Here is a 3,848-nt window from a genome sequence, read left to right as displayed (position 1 = left end):
TGCAATAAACATAGAGGTGCATGTAATGTTGCAAAGTATTTTTTTTTTAATTTTCTTTGGGTGAATACCCAGCGTAGAATTATGGAATCATATGGCATTTTTATTTTTACTTCCTTGAGGAATCTCCATAGTGTTTCTACCATGATTGCACCAATTTATATTCCCACTAACAGTGCACAAGCGTTCCTTTTTCTCTACATCCTCATTTTTTTAAGGCTTTCCAAAAGTTTTCAATGTTCAGACAAGGTTAAGAACCACTAACCCGGAATAATTAGATAATTAGATAATTGTTATAGATTACTGAAAAAGGGCAAAAGGTGTCATTTTCATGTAAAATGAAATCTTTTCACACACTTTATAAAGTGTATATATATATATATATATGTATATATATATATATATATATACATATATATATATATATAGTTGACCTTAAAAATATGTATGTGCACACACACACACACACACACATAAATGGATACAAATATATCATAGAACAAACAATTATTTCCCTGTCCCCATGCCCCAGCCAACCTGCAAAATAAAACCTTTTCCCCCCCAGAAATATTCAGAGAAAACATGTACATTTTTCTGTTTCTCACTCTTACCATCACAGGAAGAGTTACTTGTCTGACTGGTAAGCTTTTAATCATTCTCCAGATTTACCTCCCTGCCCTCCCACAGCATTATATTTCTCTGAATATGTTCTCAATCCCATGCTTGTCTGAGGTGAAGAGGACATTTTCATCTTAAATGAATAAATTATTATATACGACTCTCCATCACTCACCCACGCATGCACACTGGAACGTGACAGAAGGAGGTATACAAAGGGGAGATATTAAGTCTGAGTTTATGCAAAAGTAATGGGGCCACCAAAAGAAAGAGGTGACACGGTGGAAGGAGAGGTGAAGTTGGATTACTTTGGATCATTTTGAGTTTGAGATATTGGAAGGCAGTTGGAAATGAGGACTTGCACTCCAGGAAGTGAGCCAAGATGGAGGATTCCACTTGGAATCCAGGCCCGGAACCATGATTAATAAAATTATGGTTAAAGTTAGGACAGTAATAAAACATATTTCAAATGCATACTACTTAATTACTTAGAACTGGCATCTATCAATAATGGTAACAGAAGGAGCGCCTGGGTGGCTCAGTCGGTTAAGCATCTGACTTGGGCTCAGGTCATGATCTCCTGGTTTGTGAGTTCAAGCCCCGCATTGGGCTGTGTGCTGACGGCTCAGAGCCTGGAGCCTGCTTCGGATTCTGTGTCTCCCTAGCTCTCTGCTCCTCCCTTGTTCATGCTCTCTCTCTCAAAAATAAATAAACATCAAAAAAAAAATGTTTTTAAATAACAATGGAAACGGAACAACTCAACATTCAAAAAAGTTATAGCCCAGGGAAGTTGTCACCAAGTTTGAGAACATCATCGTATGCGTATAATTTTCTTTATACGATACAGCAGCCTAACTAAATATCTGTTATGCTTTCACATCTTTACTGATGAATATTTCATGAGTCTAGTGTACCTAACTGAATAGCTCTATTTTGTTTCCAGACATATTTCTATTATTTAATCACATACACCACAAGACACCACAACTTTTAATATCCCATTTTTCAATTAATCCATAAATTGACTACCTATAAAATGGTTTTTCTGGCTAAGTGAGTCCTATACCTACAAGAATCATGACAATCAAAAGTTAAATCTCACCAAACCTAGAGATTACTCCATAACTCATACCTTGGTGACTTACTTTGGGCAAGGAGAGAAGGCAGAGATTATTAATATCAAATGTGGGGGTTGCTACATGGCTCAGTTGGTTAAGCATCAGACTCTTGGTTTTGGTTCAGGTCATGATCTCGTGGTTTGTGAGTTGGAACCCTGCCTCGAGCTCTGCTCTGACATCAAAGAGCCTGCTTGAGATTTTCTGTGTCCCTCTCTCTCTGACCCTTCCCTGCTTGTTTGAGCACTCTCTCTCTCTCATAAATAAATAAACATTAAATATATATATTTATATATATATATTTATATAATCATATATACAATATATATTAATTAAATATATAATATTTATTATATTTATATATATAATGTTATATATATATATATATATAACTGTAAATTCCAAGGATTTATTACATAAATTCTCCATATGCTAGGATTTTATATATAATAAATTTTCCACCTGCTAGGATTTTTTTTTTAGTTTTAGATGGCTGAATCTCTGATAATATTTTTTATACGAATAGAAGTCTACTTTTTAGTCAAAACCGATTGCTCTCATTCTGGAAAAATGTTAAGAGTTCGGTAATAAAATTCAGTGTAGCCTTAACTGTTTTGGTAATTCAATACATAATTATTAAGTGTCTGTTATGTTTCAAGCATAGATTGAGTGATGGATATAACAAAGAAGAAGAATAAAATGTCATTCTCACCCTCAAAATCTAGAAGGCATTATTGTATTATACTATGGACTTCAGACTGTTTGACGTAAATTCAAATCCTCACTCTAAAAATGTGTGGTCATGCAACCATCTTCATATAACCTCTCAAAGTCAGTTTTTCATGTATAAAATTCAGTTCAACATATAAAGTTTTAGAACATCCCAAGAAAGAGAGAGTGTCACAGTGGTCATGAGGTCAACTTATAGCCCATCCTGGGTCAGAAGCCTTGTGAGTCAGAAGCCATGAGGGAACCCTCGATGCCAGAAAATCAAGATCTGTTCTCTAGCTATTTGGTTAATATAGGTAAAATCCTTGGATCTGAGGGATTAAGGATAACTACAGTTTAAATAATTCCATGCAACGTATTTGGGTGAACATTGAGGAAACCAATTCCTTCCGGTACAGAAGCCCATTTAATCTACTGCTTATGAACTAAAGCTTTCTGTCATTTTTCATATCTGGCATTTCTGACCTCTGAGTCTTATGAGAATTTCACAGGTAGTTGGGCTCTCTCCTCAGTTATTTCCCTACGAATATTCTAGACGTCACTATCTTCTACTTTGTTTCATCAATGATGATATCTCTATCTTCCATGAATTGACTGATTTTTTTTCCTTATCTGTTAGAACTCACTTCTTTTTTGTTATTGTTTGAGACTTTTACATTTTTATTCCTTTAATATAATTTTAGTGTAACTTTAGAAAAAAGAGGAGAACAAAATTTACGTTTTATACATTGCATTCAACAGGAAATTTCTATGAACCTTGTTTAAACATAAGATTTATTTTCTTTAATGGCATAACCTTGAATTATTTTGACATAGAATTTATTTCTGTGCCTTAAATATAATTATCAGCTTGGAAATCCTCTGCATGATCCATGTTTTAACTCAGTTTGATGCTCATATTATAAAACATAGAAAAGAAGGAATAGGTCTAAGGGAATTTTTACCTAGGTTAAAAAGGTATTACCTAGGCAAATACGATGCATTTCAAGATGAGAAGTCTATCAGTTATTTCTATCACATCCATTATAAAATCCCTCGTTTTCAGGTACCGGGGTGGCTCAATCGGTTAAGTGTCTGACTCCTGATTTCAGCTCAAGTCATGACCTCATAGTCATGAGATCAAGCCCTGCGTTGGGCCTTCAGGGCCTTCAGTGCAGGGCCTTCTTGCGATTCTCTCTCTCCCTCTCTCTCTGCCCCTCCCCTGCTCATGCTTTCCCTCTCTCTCAAAATAAATAAACATTTTTTTTTAAATCATTCTTTTTCTTTGTCCTCCCTTCCAAATTGCTATTCCACTTTGGAGAAAATGCTGAATGGTCACAGAATTTCTGCCAGAGAATATATGTCTGAACTAAAAGAGGAAGTAGTTTATAGAAGAAAAAATGGCAGGAG

Source organism: Panthera leo, chromosome B4 (assembly GCF_018350215.1).
Source record: "Panthera leo isolate Ple1 chromosome B4, P.leo_Ple1_pat1.1, whole genome shotgun sequence".
Taxonomy (NCBI): domain Eukaryota; kingdom Metazoa; phylum Chordata; class Mammalia; order Carnivora; family Felidae; genus Panthera; species Panthera leo.
This window is presented reverse-complemented; position numbering follows the sequence as displayed.